This window comes from Dendrobium catenatum, unplaced genomic scaffold, assembly GCF_001605985.2.
Source record: "Dendrobium catenatum unplaced genomic scaffold, ASM160598v2 fragScaff_scaffold_697, whole genome shotgun sequence".
Classification (NCBI taxonomy): Eukaryota; Viridiplantae; Streptophyta; class Magnoliopsida; order Asparagales; family Orchidaceae; genus Dendrobium; species Dendrobium catenatum.
In genome coordinates, this window is record NW_021319159.1 from 400325 (window position 1) to 425030 (window position 24706).

At 32.9% G+C, this 24706-nt stretch overlaps 1 pseudogene; it reads right to left on the reverse strand.

Annotated features, from left to right (window-relative positions):
- Positions 1-19876: 19876 nt before the first annotated feature.
- On the reverse strand, positions 19877-20576 carry LOC110103917 (annotated as a pseudogene).
- Between the last annotated feature and the right edge of the window lie 4130 nt (positions 20577-24706).

Sequence of the window (24706 nt, forward strand, 5' to 3'; positions counted from 1 at the left end):
CCTGTTGATCCTTTGGGTGAGTTCTCTTGCGAGCTTTTGATGAGTAATCTCCTGTCATATAAGTGACTTCAACTATGTAGGGTGAGTTACTTTCATGTTATGTTGGGATACCTGCTAAATACTTGTGAAGATATATGAAAGTATATATTTAGTTCCCTAGTTCACTTGGCCTTTTGAAAGGCAAGTGACGAACATGATGAGTGAATGAAAGTGATGAGTATTAAATCAAGCTACCAATAATTAAGTTAAATACTTATTTGTAATTGATGTAATGTACAATTATAAGTTTTAGAATGTCTAATGGGGCTTTAAATGGCCGGGGATCGGGTTAGAGAAGTGAAAATGCAAGTTAGGAAAGCTGCTATGTGGGAGCTGCGACACAATGATTGGAAGCACCGTGGCATTGAGCTCTCAAAAATTTTAATAAAAAATATGTTTTTGGTGAATGTTGTTGCACCGGGTCCCAGGTGCGAATATTTTGGGATAATCTAAAAGATTCTCTAATGGCATTATAGTGTTGGGAAGGTGAGTACTGCGATGCTAGGTCAAAATAGTTGATGAGTGAGACTAAAGGTAGAATGGCTATAGTGAAATGATACGAGGTTAATATGCATCCAACCATCTCATTTCTCGGTTGCTGTTGAGCCACATGCAGCTTAAGATTGGTTAATGAGGGTAGAAAAGTTCTTTGATAGCTACAATATTCAGAGGGTAGGAAGGTTTTAATAGTTGTATTTGTGCTGGATGGAGAAGCCGAGCACTAGTGGATATTTAGGAAGAGTTTGCTGAGACTTTCAAGAGTTAGTTTATGTTGCCATCTACTAGGCACAAATGCATGAGTCTTTTCTACGGTTGGTGCAAGGGAGCGAGATAGTGATGTAGTATGAGCTAGAGTTTATAACTTCTGCCATGTATGCTCCCTAGTTAGTTAGCACTCCTGAAGAGAAAGTGTTATCAATTCCTATGAGGTCTGAGAGATAGTGAGAGACATCATTTTGTCCCATTTCATATTAGTGGCTTTTTTGAGTTTGTGGAGAGAGAAAGACTGGTATAGAATGATCTGATGTCCACCCAACAATAATGCGATGCTAGCAAGAAGTGGTTTGGAGGTGAACCTTCCAAAAGTGTATTTAGTGGGAAGAGGTTGAGAGTGGAAGCTGTTGATTCTAAGAGAGGATTCATGGAATTTTGGAGTGTTGGAGGATCTGTATCTATTAACAGTGCGACCATCTATGGTTTTTGTAAATGGAGGCATACATACTAATATTTTTTGTATATGGATCAATAATGTAGGTGTGGCCAGGCGGGAAGGTGGTGTAGTGCCTATAGAGAGCATTATAATGTAGACCCGAGGTAGGAGGCAGTTAGAGAGAGGCAAAAACCAACCTATTCTAGAGTAGTTATTGAGGCCTCTTTGACCCGTAGTGGAGGAGGATTTGGACCCTGAGGATATCACATGATTTTAACACAATTTGGAATCAAATTTACTCCTTTATGAGTTGTGAAATGGCAAGCTATAAAAGACTTCTTAGCAACTCATCTAGTACAAGATGATTGTCCTATAAATATTGAACTATGAGATGAACAAATTATGAAACTAGAGTCAAATAAAAAGTCTACCTGAGAATTTTATTTTTATGGTACTGCTTCCATTCAATAGGAACCATCAGATAACACTTCCCCAAGAAAAGTTAGTATCATTATAGTGTTAATCACTCCAGACAAAGGCTTAATATATTACTCTTACCACATGTCAGAACCCTAAACGAATAATGAAGCTAACTATGAGGCACTGAAAACTGGGTTAGAGTTGACAATCATAAATAAAATCCAAGGGATTAAAATTTTTGGAGATTCTCATCAAGCAATTAATTAAATAACTAGAATTTTCAAAGTGTTAATGAAAGTCTGATCCCCTATCACCAATATACAATACATCTTCTAAAATAAATTCTAAATGCGACATTATATAGAATTCCTCGTAGAGAGAATTTTATAGCTGATGGCAAAGAAAAATTAGCTAAAGCTTTGGCTTGTCCAGAAGGGGATTCAATTTTGATAAAATTACAAGGTTTTAAAGTGTTATCACCCATAATTTTTTTTTTGGTTTCTTGGTTCGACACTACAAAATCAAAATATCTATGAATAAAATCACATCAATCATAAAAATGCCACCTCTTGAAAGACTTATCCAATTGAGATATTTTCATAGTTGATTAGCATAACTTAGGAGATTGCGGGCTCCAAAAAATTGTGCCTCGATCTCCTTTTCTTTTTGGGGAGTTTTAATGAGTTAAGTTATGAGGTAAATTTTTAGAAGGCAGATTGGGTTTGAAATAAGACACTACACAGAGATTTCACTCTCATTTTGCGAGAACTTTAGATTTGAGTTTTGGTTTCCTATAGGCACAAACCCTTATAATTAATTACCCCTCCTGATAATAAGAGAGAACTTTTGATTAAGGCTAATCATCAATTAGATAGGTATCATGTATCTGGTATATAGTAGTAGCATGGGTTTAGTTTTTGAAAATTTAATATTTAAAATTAAAAATTTCACCATCTTGCACTTAAAGAAAATGGTAAAGGGACTGATAATGAGCTCGATCAAGATACCATGGTTCCATCGTCTTGGATCATATAGTCCCTTTACATGACAGAATGATCCTTATCGTCATCTATGAGTTTGTTGCAATCTAAGATCTCTAGTGTATGATTTTAATGATGAAAAATATTATTGATTAAATTGTTACTTTTCTCATTAAATTTTTTAGACATTTCTTTTGTTTGTGAGCACTAACATTATAGGTAAGAAATATACTGCTCAAGACTACTGAAAGCTCAAGAATGGGTAGAATAAAAATGTCATGTTAATAAAGTCTGATATTTTATTTTTCTCTATTTTTTATTTCTTATATAAGAGTGTATGCAAATTGGGAGATCGTGCACATACACATAGGGGGAGTGAGATAAATTTTAAAAGTAAAATATTTTTATACTAATCATACTGTACAATCAGTATATAAAGAATGAGCTTAACAATTAATTAAAAAATTAGTTTATGTGAACTAATCATACTATACGATTAGGATTATACTGCACGATTTGTTATGATTTGAAAACCCTATCCATTAGATGAATTAAGTAAGATATTCTAAAATTGGATTTTTAAACTAATCATGTTGCAAATTTGATTTTAAGGATTAGAATTTTGATGATAGCAAACATTTATATTTTCTTATGACTTCCTTGTCTACTAACATTTTAGGTCCACAAGATCGAGTGCAACTCAAGCCAGCTAAAGATTGGGTAGATTACGTCTGAGTCAGTTTGTAATTTTTTCCCTTTCTTGAGTTTATTGTAAACAATGTGGTTCCTGATGCTAAGTAACCTTGTACACACACACATGGGGGAAATTTTATGTTCGTTGGTTAAAGTTCTCTATTTTAATCACATCATCTGGGACAATCGAGACATTGTCCTAGACAATCTATTAAAAATAGAAATCCTAATTAGAGAATTATGGTTAAGGCAACCGTCATTAAGCTCATCGTCCTGGATGATATTTTTATCATCGGGGATGATAAGCTCAAATCAGAAAGAATCAGCCACTAGATATACTTAGGTATTATTTATTTTTGGACATCGTCCAGGACATCCCTGGATGATGCAACACAATTATACCTAAGTTAATCTTCTTATTAAGGAAAGCAATTAAGGTTTTGATTGCTCAATCCAATCATCCTAGACGATCAGTTAGTTGTACTGTTTGTTCTGTAGTTTGATTATGTTATTGGATAGTTTATTTTTTTCCATTAAACTGCCTTGAACTGCTTAGATTATTTTTTGCTTTGCCATTATAAAAAAGAAGAAGATTATTGCAAATTTGATTTTATGGATTAAAATTTTGATAATAGCAAACATTCATGTTTTTCTACGACTACCTTGCCTACTAATATTTTAGGTCCACAAGATTGAGTGCAACTCAAGCTAGCTCAAGATTAGATAGATTAGGTCTGAGTCAGTTTGTAATTTTTTCCCTTTCTTGAATCTATTGTTAACAGTGTAGTTCCTGATGCTAAGTAACCTTACAGACACACACAAGGGGGAAATTTTTTGTCTGTTGGTTAGAGTTCTCTATTTTGATCACATCATCCGGGAAGATTCAGACATCATCCTGGACGATCTGTTAAAAATAAAATCCTAATTAGGGCATCATGGTTAAGGCATCCATTATTAAGCTCATCGTCCTGGATGATATTTATATCGTCCAGGATGATAGGCTCAAATAAAAAAGAATCAGCCGCCAGATCTACTTAGGTACTATTTATTTTTGGACTTCGTCCAGTACATCGTCATGGACGATGCAACACAATTATACCTAAATTAATCTGCTTATTAAGGAAAGCAATTGAGGTTTTAATTACTTGATCCAATTGTCATGGATGATCTCAGGAACGGCTAGGACGACCAGTTCAAAAAACTTTAGTTGTTCCTGGACGGTCTACATCGGCCAGCTGCCTTCAGAACGATGGTCTAGATGATTTTCACGGATTTGAACAGATTGTCTGAGACGATCGTGAGATTGGCCTGAATGATCAAGCTATATTTTAATCATCCAGACATCCATTCAGTGCGATTATCTGGACGATATTTAAGTATTTGTACTGATCATATAAGATGATATTATATTGGCCTGAATGATATAAAAAAAATTCTTCTAATCATGCCAAACCGTTCAGGCTGATTGAGCAAAATTTATGCTGATCGTCCAGAATGATAAAGTCAGTTTGTATAAAATAAGAGCTATTTCAAAACTCTTCTATTTAAGAGCTCTTGTTCTACCCAAGAGCTTATCTTTTGCTACTGTCTTGACCTGAGAGAGCCTAGAGGAGAGGGAAAGAGAGAGAGGATCTTGTGAGGGGGAGTTTGTGAGAGGTTTCACAAAGGTTGCTCCAAGCAAGGATCCAAGTCATCTTCTCCGGTCGTCATCCCTCATTCTTAGAGTTTTGAGAGAGGTTCACTTCAGTAATCGATCAAGGTTCTTTGCCTACTTCAGGAGGAAGCAAAAGGAGTTGGGTTCTCTACCTCGCCGGTGTCGATGGAAAGGAGGTTTTGTATAGGCTTCTCTTTCTTACTGTGGGAGCAAAAAGAGAGTTACTGAGTTTAGTACAATACTCAAAGGGTGCCTCAGGAGAGTGGACGTAGGTCGAGTTGACCGAACCACTATAAATTTTTGTGTTTCTTTTTTACTACTTTTTTTACATTTAATTTCTGCACGTTGAATTTCTTTGTGGTGAATTTTGGTTTGTTTAAGTTTTGTTTTTGATCGTGAAAGATTTTTTAAAATATCAATTCACCCCCTCTTAGTTAGCTTGGGCTAGTTCATAAGGGCTGAACATCCCTAACAAACTTTCAAATTATACTGTACGATTTGATTCATATTGTACAAACTTTTGAAATCTTACTCAAATTAACCACCATAATTTGTCAATAAAATCATAGTTTAACAAATGATAGCCGATCGCACTATACAACATTGATCGTACTAAATGATTTCTAGAGACAAAATTTGTTTGTCCCAAAGATCATACCAAACGAAATCATATTTTTTGAACTAATTGTACTGTACAATATTCATATCGTACTGAACGATTTACTTGAAATCAACTAACCATACTATATGATGATAACATTTTGGAATGACTTATAGAGATGATTTCCAATCATCTCGATAATCATCTTGTATGAATAAGAGAGAAAAGCTAACAAATAGTACAAGATGATCTTTGGATTGTACTATACAATGTGATTGAAAAGTTAAACAGTTCATCTAAATAACTATTTACATTTTACTAAGTGGGTCTAGTTTTAAATTGATCGTTATGTATAAACTCAAATTCGCACTTTACAAATAGTAATGACTAACTCGAGTTTTTAGGGTTTCTTAATGTCCAATACTTAATAAAGTTTTTGTGTTTCTCTTAGTAATGGTGAGAGGATTGTGTGACTTTTGAAGGAACTCTGAGAGAGGAGCTTTTAAGAAATCTAGGGTTTGAGAGGAAGGAGAAGGTGAGGTTGAGCGTGAGGGAGGAGTGTGATGGGATCACATAGTTGCTCCGGGCTAGATACACCCATGCTCATCCTATGGCCTTGGTGAGTTTTGAAGATTCTCTTGGGAGAGAGGCATCTAGGTCAAGTCCTCGAGGTAATCTCCCTTCTCTAGGAGGGAGAAAAAGGAGCTAATATAGTATGCCTTCTCTAAGAGGGAGGAAAAAGAGCTCAAGTTCTATGCCTTCTCTAGGAGAGAGAAAAATGAGTCAATATCTACTTCCATCACTGGGAGGGTCAGATAGCATCCGACACTCCTCCATATTAGGTTTGGTGAAAGTGAGTCTGTAAGGGCTTCTCCACCTTGCTGTGGAAGCAAAAGGAGAGTCACTTAGTGATTAGTACAATACTCAAAGTAGAGGACTTTGGGAGTGAACGTAGGTCAAGGTTGACCGAACCACTTTTATTTTTTCTACATTTTATTTCTGTTATATCTACTTGGGAAAGTTGGTGATTATTTCTTGATTTCATAAATAAAGATATCATCATAGTTAAATCAATATTTTTTATAATCTCATTTGCTTCTATAATTAATTAAAATTTGGTATTTTTAATTTTTGAAAACTTTTTAAAAATATTGTCATCATTATTTTGAAGTTAATTTTTTTTAAATTACCAATTCACCCCTCTCTTGATGAGCCTCGGGCTAGTTCCTTAAGGTTTAATAGCCTTTATGAACTTTCAAGTGGTAATAAAGTGGGTTTCAAAAATAAGGTTTTGGAAAACTTTTGAAAAAATATCAATGTCTTATTTTGGTAATTGTAACACTAAGGTGGGTTATTCTATAACTCATCCACCACTATTTAAAAATATTTATTTTGATTTTTGGAAAATACGTATGTCTACATTTTTTTTATAATCCAATAATTACAGAATTTGGTATATGATTTAATCTGGCTATTCACTTCCATCGCATGTAATTAATGGTGTCAAAATTTATATTCCTTTTTCTGAATGAAATTATGTTGATAGGGAACTTGCACAATTAAATGCTAAATGCTTGAATTGTTTTTTTTGCACTTTAAAATTTGAAGACTATATGTGAGTTTCCACATGCACTACAGGGAAGGAGATTTGGGATAGGTTATCTATCACTTATGAGGGAACAAGTGAAGTTAAACAGTCTAGACTAAATATTCTACAATATGATTATGAACTTTTTTGCATGAAATTTAGTGAGTATATATTTGAAATGTACACTAGGTTCACCTAAATAGTGACATCCTTACATGCACTAGGCAGAGAACTATCAAACTCTAAAAATGTTAATAAGATTTTACACTATTTACCTAGTTCTTATGATGCCAAGATAATTACAATTACTGAATCAAAAGACTTGAATATTTATTCCATTGATAATTTGATTGGGTCACTAATTGCTTACAAATAAGGAGTGAGTCAAAAGCAAAGTGATGTTGAAGAGAAGAAGAAGGAGAGAACAGTAGCATTAAAGCAAATAATTCTAACAATGATCGATTTACAACAAAGGAGGATGACGACATCACCTTAATGACATGATAGTTCATGAGTTTTTTTATAAAGAAAATAGAGACGTCATGAATACAATTGGAGCAAAGGTAAAATCAACAAAAATATTAAAGCTTCTTCTAACAAAGTTTGTTTCGAATACAAGAAACCAGGTCGCCTCCAAGCTAATTGCCCCAACTTAAAGGCTCACCCCATCAATGAGGAGGGTGAATAGAAGCCAAAGTTCAAGAGTGGAAAGTAAAATATATAAAAAGCTTTTTGGGATGACTCTTCTTCAAAATCATTAGAAGTAGAAGTAGAGGAGGAGGTAACAAACTTGTGTCTTATGGCTAATAATAATCTTGATCGATCAGATTGTGATGAGGTATGTTAACCATCTTATGATGAATTACTAATTATTTTTGAAAAAATTCATAACTTATTTAGGAAGTTAAAAAAGATGTTTGCTAGTCTCAATACTGAATTCTTTAATTTTCAAAAGAAGCATGATAGTTTAATTGTCGAGCACTCTACTTTAGATAGAGATCATATGACTTTATTAGATCAATTTGATGCATTAAATAATAAGCATAATGACCTATCTAATGCACATGATTCCTTGAAAACATCAAATATTGAACTCGAGAAATAATATAAGGTATTAGATGAATGCGCAACTGAACTAGATGGTATGAAGCATGCATTAAAAATTAAAATGTCTCTTCTTATAAGTACAAATAATTTTTTAGAAACAAAACTATTTGTACTTGAGAATAAAAACCACCACATACCTTAGAATAATTTCATAAACCCTCAATACATCATGCATCACCTAAACCTATGAGAAGGAAACATGACCCATATAGGTTAGAACAATTTCCTGGCCAGGTCATATAGCCCGCACTTGCACTGTCCACCATAGGACACATTTAGTGTAGAGACCTAAACTACATTCATCACAACATAACATGCATTCATCTCATTCATTCAGGTATAAGGTGAAATCCAAACTCACCTGTGTTCATAAATCTAACCTTTGAATGACTATGTAGGGCTAAAAAAAAACTATGTAGAACTGATCTCACAAAAGACCTAGTGAGAGCATACAGTATATAGATAGTGGATGCTTGAGGCACATGAATGGTGATATGAAGAATTTTATCATACTAGTGGCTAGGTTAGGAGGCAAAGTGATTTTACGAAACAACTCCACTAGGAAAGTGATGGACTCAGGTATAATTGACAACTAAAAAAACTTTATAATTAAAAAACATTTTTCTAGTTAATAGTTTAAAGCAAAATTTATTGAGTATCAGTCAATTGTGTAATAAAGGCTTTGATATGAAATTTGTTTCTAAGAAATGTATGATTAGTTTAATGGAGAACTTGTGCTAGAAGGAAAATGAATGAATAATATTTATATGCTAGAATTGAATTGCATTTTTTTTTTGAAAAAAAAAACTATAATTGATGATTAAAAAAGAATTGAATTGCATTGAATATTCAAGTTCCTTGTGTTTAAAACTATAATGGATGAATCTTGGATATGGCATAGGAGACTATATCATGTGAGCATAAAAATTTTTAGGAATATCACCCATAAAAACCTAGTTAGAGGCATATCTAAGTTAGACTTCACTAAGGACCATCTATGTGATGTGTGCGAATTTGGAAAATAAGTTAGGTCTTAATTTCATTCAATCAAAGATATTAACTCCTCTAGGCATCTAGAAATTCTTTATATGGACCTATTTGGACCAGTTAGCATAGCCAGTCTAGGAGGAAAGACTCCTAACACATAAAAGTGAATTATTTGAGGAATTTAAAACTTTCTCCTCCTATATTCAAAGAAAATTAGGATGTGAAATATCAAAAATTCATAATAATTATGGTGGAGAGTTTAAAAATGACAAGTTTGAATCCTTCTATCAAGATATAAGAATCGAACATAACTTCTCTACCCCTAGGATCCCTAGTAAAATATAATAACTGAAAAGAAAAAAAGAACCTTCGTGGAAGCTGCTAGGGTAATGGTAGCTGAGTATTCACTCCTTAGGTATCTTTGGGCAGAAGCAGTGAATACTATTTGTTATATTTCAAATAGGAGATATAGTAGAACCTCAAGAAATATTGCTTAAAGAATGGAGATATTCTTTTAGTCATCCAAAAGAACTTATTTTAAAAGACCCATCTGAAGGTCTTAAAATTAGGCATGGACTTAGAAAGGAAGTTAGTAATTCAACTTTTATCTCTATGGTCGAACCCACCAATATAGATTAAACCTTACCTGATGAATTATAGATCCTAGAAATATAAGAAAAGCAAAATCAATTTGTTAAAAATGATTTATGTGAACTAGTCAAGTGACCTAAGGACCAGAGTATGGTTGGAAGAAAGTGGATTTTTAAAAATAAGATGAATGACTCTAGAATACTAGTAAGGAATAATGCCAAATTTGTAGTTCATGTGTATAAATAGATTGAAGGAATAAATTTTGAGGAAACCTTTACCTCTGTATCTAGATTAGAAGCCATTAGGGTGCTAAAATTTTTTGCTTGCTTTAAGGGTTTTAAACGGTATTAAATGGATGTTAAAAGTTCCTTCATAAATGGGGTGATTCAAGAGGATATTTATGTTAAGAAATCCCCAGGTTTTAAAAATTTATAATTCTCAAATCATGTAATCAAACTAAAGAAGGCCTTGTAAGAGTTGAAGAAAGTACCTAGAGCATGGTATGAAAGGCTGAGTACATTCCTTCTATATAAAGGCTTTATTAAGAGTAGTGTAGACACCACCCTCTTCCTAAAAAAATTGGGAGAAGACTTACTCATTATCCAAATTTATGTTGATGACATCTTATTTAAATCCTCGGATAAAAACCTATGTGATAAATTTTCAGAAACAATGTGTAGAGAATTTGAGATAAGTATAATGAAAGAGCTAAAATGCTTTCTTGGAAATAGTGTAAAGAAGATAAATGATGGAATATTCCTTAGCAAATATAAATACATCAAGGACTTCCTTAAAAAGTATAAAATAGATAACCCTAAATTCTTATTCAAGTATGATAAGATTTGAGCTGCTAGTGGACCGGACATAATATTTAGTGTGCACCTCTGTGCGTAATTTAAGGCTGATCCAAAAGAATCTCACAAGACTGTCATTAAGAGAATCCTTAGATACCTGTTAGGTACTTCAAACCTAGGAATTTGGTATCATAGACACATCACTTTTTTTTTGAAATCATAGGATATTCAAATTCATATTTTATAGGATATAAGGTAGATAAAAATAATACTTTAAGAACTTACTAATTCATAAGACAATCTCTAGTCTCCTGATCTAGTTGAAAATAAAACTCAGTAGTTCTTTCCACAGCTGAGGCAAAATATATAGCACTAGGGAGCTGTGTTGCTCAAGTCTTATGGCTAAAGAAATAACTCTCAGATCTTGGACTACATGTAGAAACCATTTCAATTATGTGTGACAACACTCGTGCTATTTGCATATCTAAAAATCTAATTCAATACTCCCTCACAAAAAATGTAGACATTAGGCACCACTTTATAAAAGATCATATAGCCAAGAGAGATATAAAATCACATCATATAGCTATAAGAGTTCTATTGCCACACATCTTCACTAACCCCTAGCCCCTAGCCTATGAAACCTTTAGCACTTAAGGACTAACTAGGTGTCATAGACATTCATGCTTAACTCAAGATAAAAAAAAATCATTTGGAATCATTCATTTTTATGTGTTAAACTGTATGTGTTTGTTTTTGTACATGTTTTTATTTTTCAAAAAAAAAAAAAAAAAAGTATTACCTGATCATCACACACAGACCTCACTACCTCAAAAAATATTTCAATTTTTTCTTTATATCGTATTGTACGATCCATATTTGTACTGCACGATATACACATATTACAACCCTTAGTTTAATCAACGATCCAAGTTAGACCCATGTTATGTAATCGTATTGTACGAACCCTTATTCATACTATACAATCTATGTGTAACTAATCATTGAGGAATTCAATTCATATGGAATGAAATTATTGCCAATCATATGAAATGATACATCTTTTTGTACTATATGGTAAACTTTTTAAACTATATTGGAATGGATTCAATTCGATCTGTACAATAATAATTGTGTTTCATAATATATGAACACTTATGTGTACTATACATTACCTTTCGTCAAAGGTAGTATTGATGACTCCTCGGGATGAATGCAATTCCTTAATATTGTCTAGTACGATACCCGATTGTACTGTATGATTTGACCACGTTTTTTGACGATTTGTCTTAATGATTTAACTTCTATGATCATATTGTATGATCCTCGATCGTGATGTATGATCTATCTAAAATTTATAAATATGAAGGGTTTAAACTTTTTAATTCACTAAACTCCCTACTTTCTAAATCTCATACTCTCTGAACCTTCTTATCCAATGGCCGGTCAAAGCAAACACAATAGAATAACCCAAGGGAGCTCCTCTCATCGCTTTGGCAATCATTTTCTATATGCAAGGGATGAAAATGCCTAGTATAAGTATAAAGAGGTAAAAATCACCCATTCCAAAATGTTTAATCAACCAACCCTTAACTTCAAGGTGATGAATCTCTTTATCTCCACCACTCTTCAATTTCTCCTTACATTATCTTTTTCCTTCAACTCTAAATTACTTTATGAATTATTAGCCAACCTTAGGCTAAATTTGAAAACTTCTATCATGACCTCCTTTGTTTGACAATAACATGTAGAGATCACCAAGGAAGACTTAGAGGAATATATCGATCTTTCTACCAAAGGACCTCATCCACAATCCCTTATTTCTATAACTAACTTTGACTGGGCTTCTATCAACTTGATTATTAGGAATGTGCTTATAAACTAACATCAACCATTAGTCCACACAATAAATCAAAAAGTTTGGGTTATCCAACAAGTCTTTAGAATCCTAATCATACCCAAAGTTGGGGGATCAGGTTAACAGAACCCCACTTCTTTTTGTAGTCACCTACCTAATAATGTTGAATACCTAATTTGATGAAGACCAAATGATTCTTAATTATATCCAAAACATGACTCATATTCGACATCCTAGTATCTGAAGAAAATAAAATGTTGCCTTAGGACACATCATAGGATATATCCTAAATAAAAAAAATACCAAATCAACATTTATACTTCTCCTAATAATATTCTTATTTTTTATACGAATGCCTCCTTATGTATCATTTTCCAGCTTGGGCACGAGCATGACAAGCCAGAGTTTGCTGAAGAAGGGGATGTTTCTCCTGCAGGTGGACCTAGACATCCACCAATACCACTACCTACACCTGCCTACCCTCATGATGACATAATTCAATGACTCAAACAATTAGAAACCTGGTTTGACTACCACATTATCAACAATAAAAATAGCACTATGAGGAAGAAATGAGATGGTTTGGAGAAAGATTTTCCTTAATTAACAATCAATTTATTTCCATCCATCAATACTTTTAACCATCACCACCACCACATGATCAGGATCCGCCTTTCCTTTAGCGTTTGTTTGTTCTAATCTTGCAATGTTCGCTTTATTTGTTGTTCATCCTCTTTTTGGCGACGTCAAAAGGGGGAGAAAAATGTATATTTTTGTCGTATGTTTTAATAGAATCCTAAGTTTATGTTACTTTATTTTTTTATGTTATATTTTTTCTCCTTTTATTTTTTATTTAAAAAAATAAAAAAAAATTTGCAACCCCTAATTTTTAAAACTAATTTTTTTTTATCTTTCCTGTAAATTAACATTATTTGCCATCATAAAAAAGAGGTAGATTATTACAATCCAGGATCCATTGTCTGTAATTTTGATGGTGAAAATATTATTGATTGAATCATTACTTTTGTCATTGAATATTTTAGATATTTCTTTTATCAGTGATAACTAATATTGCAGGTAAGACATACACTGCTCAAGGCTACTGAAATCTTAAGAATGGGTAAAATAAGAATGCTATGTAAATAAAAATTATAATTTTATTTTTATTTATTTTATATTTTTTGAGTCTGGTCACATAAGAGTGTATGCAAATTGGATGACCATGCACATATACATAGGGGAGCGAGATAAATTTTAAAAGTTAAATTTTTTTTGGACTAATCATATTGTACAACTTACAATTATAATGTACAATCAATATAGAAAGAATGGGCTTAACAGCTAATTAAAAATTAGTTTCTATGAACTAATCATATTGTACAATCTGGATTAAACTCAATGATTCGATATGATTTGAAAACCCTAACTGTCGGATGAATTAAGTAAGATTTTCTAAAATTTTATTTTTGAACTAATTGTATTGTATGGTCTGATTCGTACTGTATGAACATTTGAAATCTTACATAAATTAACTTTCATAATTAGTCAATCATATCATGATTTAATTAATGATAGTCAACCGTATTGTATGATATTGATCATACCAAATAATTTCTAGAAATAAAATTTGGTAATCCCAAAGATCATACCAAAGGAAACCATGATTTTTAAACTAATCGTCTATACAATATTCATATCATACTAGATGAACTATTTGAAATCAACTAATTGTACTGTACGATGATAACAATATAAGATGACTTATAGAGATGATTTCCAATTTTCCCACTAATTGTCCTGTATGATTAAGAGTGAAAAGCTAATATATCATACTAGATGATCTTTGGATCATACTTTATGATGTGTTTACAAAGTTGAATAGTTTGTTCAAACAACTATTTATATCATACTAAATGGGTCTAGTTTTAAATTGATCGTACTGTACGAACTCAAATAATACTGTACAAACAGTATTGTCTAACTTGAATTTTTAGAGTTTATTGAAGTCCAATACTTAAGAAAGTTTTTATGATTCTATTAGTAATGGTGAGAGGATTATGTTACTGTTGAAGGAACTCTAAGAGAGGAGCTTTTGAAAAAACCAAGTTTTGAGAGGAAGGAGAAGGTGAGGTTGAGCGTAAGGGAGAAGGAGTGTGAAGGGATCACACAGTTTCTCTGGCTAGCTACACCCTTGCTCCTCCTGTGGCCTTAGTGAGTCTTAAAGGCATTCTTAGGATAAAGGATTCTAAGTCATGTTCTCAAGGTACTCCGTCTTCTCTAAGAGGAAAAAAAGAAGCTGAGGTACTCTACCTTCTCTAGGAGGGAGAAACATGAGTCAAGGTCTGCTACCATCATTGGGAGGGTGACATAACATCTAGCACTCTGCCGTATCAGGTTTGGTGAAAGTGAGTTTGCAAGGGCTTCTTTTCCTTGCTGTGGGAGCAAAAGGAGAGTCACTTAATGATTAGTGCAATACCTAGAGTGGAGGACTCCTGGGAGTAAGTTAAGGTTGATCGAACCACTATAAAAATCTCTACTGTATTTTTTTCCTTTTTGCATTTTTATTTTTCTTGCGTTTTATTTCTATTATAACTACTTGAAAAAGTTGATGATTATTGCTTCATGTCATAAATCAAGATATCATCGTAGTTAAATCAATATTTTTGATAAACTCCTTTGCTTTCATAATCAATTAAAATTTGGTATTTTCAACTTCTGAAAACTTTACAAAAATATTATCACCATTGTTTTGAAGTTGAAATTTTTTTAAATTACCAATTTACCCAGCTCTTAGTGAGCCGCAGGCTAATTCCTTAAGGTTTAACATCCTTTATAAACTTTCAAGGTTGCATAGTCCAAGGGTTCCTTATAGACTCGGGGTTCATATTTGTTTAAGGGGACAAATTTAAATCCACCTTAGCTAACAAAGTACTTTGTACTCTGTCAATTATATCATATTGATTCATATCTCAAGGATTTAGTACCTTTAAAGAGTATACAGGCTTCAACCATGATAATAATTTAGTGGTGCCATTTGGTGAAAAACCACTTAGTTTATAGGGCCCCAATCGTTACCATAAACCAGCACTGCCATTTGGTGGCAAGATTACCGGTTAGAGGACATATGCCATGTCTTTGTAAATAAGAGACTATTTGAGAATGAATCATAGTGATATTCTTGACAATACATTAGGATTTTATGAGCTAAAGTGATATTTAAATTTATCTACCTTGGTAAACTATTATGGAGAGTGGATGACTTTTATTTAAACATTTTGATGGTTAATTTTGGTTTTAAATATTTTAATTTTATAATTTTTGAAGATTTTAAATTTTATGTGTATTTGGGTGGCATTTGGAATTTTTGAAATTAACCCCTTCTGTTGAGATCCATGATAAAAATGGTCATCATCAGGGTATTTATGAGGAATTTCATCTTATTGATTGGTTGGACCTTATCTACCCTATCCACTTGTCAATAGAGGATCAAGTCCGTTATGGGCCAATATATACTTGTTAATGTGTGTTTATATATATATATATATTGCAGTACATATGTGAGGGCATTTTTAGAGTATTTGGTGTTAATAAGTTATATGAGTATCTGTCAGTTCAATGTGCGCGATGCTCTATTTAGAAGCTCATACATACCTTTTATCTGCTTGTAGGGATATTGTGTATCCAATTGAATGGCGTACTAGCTTTTGGATGCCTTATATCTACTCATACGAATGTGACAGATCCAATGGTGTGGCATCGTGGTGTGCTGGGCCTAATTTAGAGATTTATGAGTACCTTCTGCTTGATTGCATGGATGTTGCAGATTCGGTGGCATAGAATTGCACTACATGTTTCTTGTTGCTTTATACAGGTAGACTATTATGCTTTATGTAGGTAGATTATCATGCACTAATGAGACTCCTACTATGGCTCATGCAAGCATGCATTTTTTTTGGTAGTTAGTCCTAGCTTTCAAATGACATGTTGTATGTCTATGTTCACAATGTAAAACCCAAAAATTTCTATTTTAGGGCGTCACACGCTTTTCAAACCGCCGCGACGAGATTTAAGTGAGATTTTCAAGGTTAACGGAATGTAACAAAATTAATTTTAGAAAATCCTACGCAAAATTCTGATCGTTTTGGTATATAGAACTTATACCCGATTTTGACTAATTTTGGAGTTATTATTTTTAGAAGTCTCTAAATACCTATTATACCCTTACTCATCTATTATGCCGAATTTGTTTAAGTGAGGGTAGCATAGTCTTTTAGCAAGCCAATTCCCCTCTTATAGGAAAACCGAAACTCTCCCCCTCTCATTTTCACGCGTGAAGGACCGAACCGAGCGGAACGAGCGGACTAGGGTGGACGGCATGCTTCCGTGAGGGTGGCTCCGGCGACGATTTTCCGGCGAGAAATTTAGGTCGAATCGAAGAAGGCGACGAGGGAAACACTCCGGTATGATTATTTTCAAGCGAAGTTTTCTAAATCTCTAGATATTTGAGAATGAAATTTCTAGGGTTTTATAGGATTTTGGTTTTCTTTCTTAATTTCTTTACGAAAATTTTTAGGTGTTTGAGGTAGGTGTTCAGATCTCAGTTAAGTTTATAAGTGCTTTAAAATTTTTATGCTTAATGAAATTTCATGTATTTAATATTTTATTGTTAATTAATGTTTTACATTCTTTGATTCTACAAGTTTATGCCTTTATATTTTTGCATTAACTATTGAAAAGCATATGAATCATATGAAAGGCATTTAAGCATGAAAATATTGAGGCTTATGAAAGGAGATTAAATGAAAATGAAAAGTTTTAATGAAATCAATTTTCATGTGCATGTTGATCCGGAAGTGCCCAACAAACGGTAATGGGGCTTGTAAAAGCCAAATGGTAAAGGGGCTTACAAAAGCCAAATGGTAATGGGGCTTGCAAAAGCCAAATGGTAAAGGAAATGGCCACAATTTTGACTGCGTACCTGATCAGTACGAAAAAGGGGACTTCCGGGACGGATGATACATTTAGCATATTCATATTGCATTTTGCATTGCATATAAAATAGATTAAAGGAAAGAATGAAAGGAAAGCAATGTTTATGAAAAAAAAGAAAAATGACACTATATGTTATGAAAATTCTTAATTATATGAATCAGTTTCTAGTTGTAAATATTTTTTTTAATTTATGCATCTTATGAAATTAACTGTGCTATGAATTACCTGCTGAGCATTGGCTCATTCCTCGTTTTGGAAATATTTTTCAGGAGAGAAGTAATGGCTGCACGACGACCTTACACTTATCGTCGTAGGGGACCTCAGGAGGATGAAAGGTTCCTTGTTATGTTTTTAGTTTGAGTTTGAGTTTATTTTCCATGCAGTTTGTGGGTTTGAGTTTAAAGTTTGGAGTTTATGTAATGAATGTTTAAAGTTTAGTAGTTATGTGAGACAGTTAATGGTTTGGAACTTTTATTTCATTTCGGGTGTATTTTAGTGGCTCTTTCAATTAATATTTGGATGATGTTTAAAGTATTAATATAAATGGTTTATGTTTATTTATGTTTTTCCGTACGACCTTTTTGCTCCCGCCCCGTTAACTCGGGCTAGCCGGGTCGGGTCGTGACACACAAAGACTCCTCTTCCTTGTGGTTCATTTGCTATTGCTTCTTACAAGAAGGTAGATGTGTTCTTTCACAAATTAATAATGAATACATGATACTACATCTTCTTGTAGATGACATGCAGTGTATGTGGTGGGTCTATTATAAGAGCCTATAGGTATTTTCATTTGCTATGTATCATCTGCCTTTGCTTGTAGAAGACTGGTGCATTTGACTGTCATTATGTGGTGGTTGGTTTTAAGTTATTTGGCCTTAACAATATGAATGTTGTTATACCTGTTGTAGTTCCTTTACAATCTACCCTTGAGTATATTGTCATGGTTATTGAAATCATATAATCCCTTTTACAAGCATGAATGAAATGAGAATTGTACGTCATCTACCACGATTCATAGGTGAAGTTCTTGTTAAAAACTTCATCTATATATTTGCAATCAAAGTGCACATTCTTTTTCAATTTTCATTGCTTGTGAAATTTGATGTAATTATTTATATGTTGTAAGAACCTTATTACATTCATCATACATCTCTATGCCCATCGCAATCATTTCAAATTATATGATTGCATGACTGAGATGAAAATTGTGAATTCGCAGCTATCATTTGAATGTAAGTTTTGTTATCCATTAAAGGCATCATATCTTATCATGAAATATGATTATGTCCTTTATAAATTTTATATTTCTTGTGAGCGAGTTATGTTTTTAACTTTATTGTCCACCAAAAGTCAGTATCTGTAGTCATTCATTGACTTTTTCTTGTGGTTAGCCAGATGCTCCAAATTGATTATATTTCATTATTCATCATTCGTTCTTGCTGAAGACTTATTCTCCATAGGTCCCGTGCTTGCATGTAAATTATTTTTGGAGTATTGTCCACTATAAGTCCCTCCATTATTCTTTGATGTTCATCATTTCATTTCTTCATTGATGTTGCTCATAATATTTTGTTTATATATTAACTTTCATTTGAATAAACCGAATCATGATTTAACATTATGTATTTTTAGTTTTACTGGGCATTTGTTAATTTAATATCCGGTTCATTGTTAAGCAAATTCAGTTTCATGTGGTTCATTAAAGTTCAAGTCCCCTGCGATCTAGTTTACATGTCAAGTCCCTGTGGTCCAGTGTTTAGTTCAAGTCCAAATCAAGTCTCTTGTAATTCATTTAAGTCCCCTGCCATCCAATTTGTAATCTCAATTCATTATTCTTTTTAATTTAAATCATGTCTTCTATTTAGTATGAATTTTGGCAACCTTCTAGCATCTCCCATGTTTAGGAAAAATTCCAAAAGTCGAGCCTTCCCCTCCATGCTACGAGAGTGCTTCAGGTAGGTGTCGAGTGACACTGTTGCCGTATTTCTTCAAACACCGTCAGTCTACAAGAGTTCTTAAGGGTCTTCAAGATACCTATTTGAAAGTATGCAATTACTTTCCCTAATGACAATGTGGTGTGTACATGTACTTATAAGTGGCCTGGCCATGCTACGAGAGCGTGTGCAAGGCCTACCCATCTAGCTGTAAGTGTCACATCGGGCTCCCTTCTACCATACTACGAGAGAATGTATAGGGGTTCCATCGGCTTGCCATAAATGTTGAGTGCACCATTTAAAGGATTAGATTATGGCAGTGATTGAGAAGGTCTAGGTGATGATGAAAATTTAAAAAAGATTTTATTCCCTCTCTCTTTTTTGTATCTTTCCCCTTTTTTCTATAAAAAAAGGAAAATGAACAAATTTTTTGGCTTGTTCCATATTTCTTGTATTCAAACCCTACAATCAGATTAGTTGATAAAGTTTTACTTGAAATACATTTGAAGAAGCTTTTTAAGAGTGTAAAAATACTTGTGAATGGATTAATTACTATTGGTGCTTTCTGCTCTAGATATGGAAATTGGTTTGTTAGAGCCTCCTTCATTCATGTTTATGACACCATTAAAGCAAGCTGAGAGGAGGACATAACTTGGGAGTCCTGAGGATTATCTTTGATTTTATTTAGATCATAGCCTAAATCTACCAAATATGATTTGTACTTCTTGATAAAGTCTGGCGTAGGGTCAGGTCTCATTGAATAATTATGAACAAAATTTTTATCTTTAGCCCTATAAACAAGATAAAAATCATCATGATCTATTGCAATCACATCATATGGTTCTTTCAATATGAAAGGTAATGTTGGAAAGCGAATGAAGCATTTCTCTTTAATAATTTCTTTTATGTCCAAATCAATTTTAACTTTCTCCATGTTCTATAATGAAAGACAATGAACTTTTCCTCTAATACTAGTTATTTAGCCAACAGGACTGCTATGAATGCAAAATGTGTCAACTTGATTGGAAAGTGTTATAGTATCAAAGGAGTATACTCCCTGAGTATGATGGCAATCTTCCTGTCCTTGACCTGTAAAGACACATTTAAGTGAAACTACCTTAAACCACCTCGAGAATATTAAACTGGATCAAAATTCTAGGCATCCATTACCCTCATTATCATCATCATTTGGCTTGCTCGCTCATGAGATTCATCACCTTTAAAAAGGTACTCTTCCTCATTGGATCATGATTCTCTTAAAATAATTTCTAGATTCTCTGCCTACTCCAAGAGGGAGTAAAAGGATTTAAGGTACTCTGCCTCATTGGGTCTGTGCAATAATTTTGTAAGGGCTTCTCTGCCTTACTGTGGGGGCAAAAGGAAAGAGACAACTTTTAGTGCATTACCTGGAAAGAAGGTTTATGGGGAGTGGACATAGGTCAAGTTGACCATACCACTATAAGGTGTGTTATTTTTATTTACTTTTCCACATTTAATTTTTGTATTATTATGTGATTTATTATATGGTCGAAATCTCTAATTTTTGTTGTTGAGAAATAAGTGTTGCTTCCGCATAAATCATTTATTTTAAAATATTCAAAAAAATTGTAAAAGAATTCCTTTTTCCATTAAGAAATTTTTTAAATAACAAATTCAACCCCTCTTAGTTAGCATTGGGCTAGTTTATAAAGGTTTAACAACCCACACAAACTTTCAAGTGGTATTAGAGTTGGATTCATAAATTAAGTTTCAAAAAACTTTTGAAAAAAGTCTATGGCTAACTTAGGTAATTGTAATACTATGGAAGGATACTCAATCACTAGACCACCTCAATTTGACAGTATTCCCTTGAATTTTTGGAAAACTCCCATGTTCACCATTTTACAATCAATTGATTATCACATCTGTATGCTAGTTCAAGATGGTTACTTTGCACCTTCACGTTTAGAATGTTGTTAAAACTGAAATACCTTTTTTTAAATTAAATATTGATGATAGAGACTTAGCCCAATTGAATGCCAAATATTTAAACTATTTTTTCTGTGTATTAAAATATGAAGACTACATGTGTGTATCCATTTGCACTACTAATAAGGAGATCTGGAATAAACTCAACATAATATATGAATATAGAATGAAAGTGAAACAATCTAGGTTAAACATTCTTCTTCATGATTATTAACTTTTCTGCATGAAACCTTATGAATCTTTTTATGAAATGTATAATAGGTTTACAGAGATTATTACTTCCCTGCATGCCTTAAGAAGAGAGCTTACAAATTATAAAAAAGTTAACAAAATATTTTGTTGTTTATCTTCTTCCTATAATGCAAAAATAACTACCATTATTAAATTTAAAGATCTGAATGTTTATTTAATTAAAAACTTACTTGGATCACTCATTGCCTACGAGCAAGGAGTGAGTCAAAGGTAGCTTATAGGTGAAAGGAGAAAAGAAAAAATTGTAGCTTTAAAGGCTAATGATTTAGATAGTGACTCTTCTGGACAGGATGATGATGATATTTCCATGATGACTAGACAATTCAAGAGCTTTTTAAAGAAAAAGAAAAAATGTCACCAGTAATGGAATAAAGGTAAGAATGATAAAAATTCTAAAATTTCATAAGGGAAATGTAATATATTTTGAATGCGGGAAGCCGGGCACATGAAGTTTGATTGTTTAACTCTTAAAACTCATCTAAACAAGGAGAAGGGTGAAGAAAATCCAAAATCAAAGGACTCAAAAATCTTTTTGGGTAAACTCAGCATCTGACTCTTCTGAAACTGAGCCAGAAGAGGAGGTAACCAACCTATGCTTAATGGAAGATTATCTTCTTGATCATTCTGATCAAGAGGAGGCATGTGAGTATACATATGATCAATTATTTAATGTTTCTAAAACAATATGCTATAAATAGGAAGCTTAAAAATCACATGCCAGCCTTAAATCAGACTTTTCAATTATGCAGAAAGAGCATGAATGCTTATTAAAAGATCATTCCACTCTGAATGATAATCACATGGCTTTGTTAGATGAAATTGATATCTTAAACAAGAAGCATTTTGAATTAATTGATGAGTATAATTCTTTGAAAATATCACTTATTGAATTAGAAAATATATACAAGAGATTAAAAATTTTTATATCTAATTTATATAAGAGGGAGCAAACATTAGAAGTAGAAAATTTAATTATTGATAATACAAATAGTTTTTTAGAAGTTGAATTAATTACTTTTAAAGAAAATAAAAAACCACCTTCACTTGAAGAGTTTTATAATCCATCACATCAACATGTATCATTCAAACCAAGGAAGAGGCACCATATCCCAAATAAATTATTAAATCCTTTTCTTCGTGTTAGATATTTTTCTTGTGGCATGGTAGGACATATCTCCCACACTTGCACTATTCATTGTAGAACACATTTGGAGTGGAGACCAAACCATCAAAATTCATAGTATAACATGCAATGCATTTCATTCTTCTTTCCATAAGATGGGACTCAAATGTGTTTGGGTTCCAAAATCTAGCATTAGATGACTTTGTAGGGATGCTCTCATAAAAGGCCTCAAGAAAGCATGTGGTACCTAGACAATAGATGTTTAAGGCACATGATTGAAGATGCAAATCAATTTATTTTGCTGGAGGCCAGGGTAGGAGGTAAGGTGATACTTGGAGATAATACCACTAGGAGAGTGGTGGGATCAGGTATAATTGGCAACTCCAAAAATTTCATTATTGAAATGTTTTACAGGTAGATGGCTTGAGATATAACCTACTTAGTATAATATAGTTTTGTGATAAAGGATTTAGCATTAAATTTGTATCTACCAACTGCATGATTAGCTTAAATGGAAATATTATGTTACAAGAAAAAATAATTAGTAATATTTACATGCTTGATTTAAACTTTATTGAACTTGCTACTTCTTTTTTCCTAAAATCTATTGCTGATGAATCTTGGTATAACATAGGAGATTATGTCATGCAAGCATAAAAAACCTTAGAAAAATTACCTAAAAAGACTTTTTGAGAGGAATTCCTAAACTAGAGTTCACTAAGGACCACCTTTGTGCTGCCTGTAAATTAGGGAAATAAGTCAAATCATCTTTCCACTCAATCAAAGACATTAAAACTAGCAAACCCTTAGAAGTCCTATATATGGATCTCTTTAGACCTATTAGAAATACAAGCCTAGGAGGGAAAATCTTTGGGTATGTGACTATTGTTAATTATTTGAGGTTTACTTGGGTTAAATTCTTATCTTATAAAAGTGAACAATTTGAGGCATTTAGGTCTTTTTTTACTTGGGTTTAGAGAAAACTAGGTTGTGAAATTTTAACTATTCATAATGACCACAGTGAAGAATTTGAGAATGAAAACTTTAAATTTTACTATAAGGATCAAGGGATAGATCTCAAATTTTCAATTCCTAGAACCCCTCAGCAAAATAAGGTTGCTGAAAGAAAGAACATGACACTGATAAAAGCTATTAGAGCCATATTAGCTGATACTCACTTCCTAATTTTTTTTTGGGAAAAAGCGGTGAATACATTCTATTATGTTTTGAATAGGGAAAATGTTAGATCCAAGCTGAATAAGACACCCTATGAAATTCCTAAGGGTAGAATACCCAACCTCTCTTACCTTCATGTCTTTGGATGTAAAGTGTTCATTTTGAATAATGGGGAATCTCTACTAGAAAAGTTTGATTCCAAATCTAGTGAAGGAGTTTTCCTAGGTTACTAAAATGTTGGGAAATCCTATTGAGTTTTTAATAAAAGAACACTGGTAGTAGAGGAGACCACTCATGTTGTATTTGAAGAATCTGATAATTCTAGTTGGTCTAGAGTAGAAGAAGAAGGGGTTATAGAAATTACCCAAGGATTAGAATCTAAAAATTTGGAGGAAAGGGTAAAAGTTGAAAAAGCTCTGCCTATAGAATGGAGATACTCTTCAAGTAATTAAAAAGAGCTGATCTTAAGAGACCCATTTAAAGGTGTTAGAACTAGGTATGGACTTAAAAAAGAAGTAAACCACTATGCATTCATTTTAATGACTGAACCCACCACTATAAATCAAGCCTTATCTTATAATTTTGGATCCTAGCCATGAAAGAAGAGTTAAATTATTTTGTAAGGAATGATGTTTAGGAGTTAGTTTAAAGACCTAAGAACTAAAGTGTGGTTAGAAACAAATGAGTTTTCTAAAATAAAATGAATGATTATAGTGTAGTGGTTAAAAACAAAGCAAAATTAATGGCTAAATGGTACAATCAGATAGAAGTAATTGATTTTAAAGAGACATTTACCCCT